Source organism: Calidris pugnax, unplaced genomic scaffold (assembly GCF_001431845.1).
Source record: "Calidris pugnax isolate Ruff unplaced genomic scaffold, ASM143184v1 scaffold127, whole genome shotgun sequence".
In the NCBI taxonomy this organism is placed as follows: domain Eukaryota; kingdom Metazoa; phylum Chordata; class Aves; order Charadriiformes; family Scolopacidae; genus Calidris; species Calidris pugnax.
Window position 1 is genome coordinate 989,813 of NW_015090883.1, and position 330 is coordinate 990,142.

Here is a 330-nt window from a genome sequence, read left to right on the forward strand (position 1 = left end):
TTCTAATTAGAGCCCATCAATTGCTGCCATATATATAGGAATCGATATAAAGTAATCCGTGGAGATGGGCTAAGGTTTTAATCGAAAATCTTCTTTGCCATTCTTTGCAGATCTTCTTTAGCCGCTGGCTGGTGGAGAAACAAATGTTCATTAAAAAAAATACCCCCCCGAAACCCCTAAAGCCACCCCCCCCACCCAAACAAAGCCACAATGCAGAAAGCTCGCAAAAGATCAGAAACCAACTGTTGTTACCATGTGAATAAGAAATTACTCTGATGCTTAACTTCCTCCTCCCTGGCAGGCAGGTTTGTTTTTTTTTTTTTTTTTTTT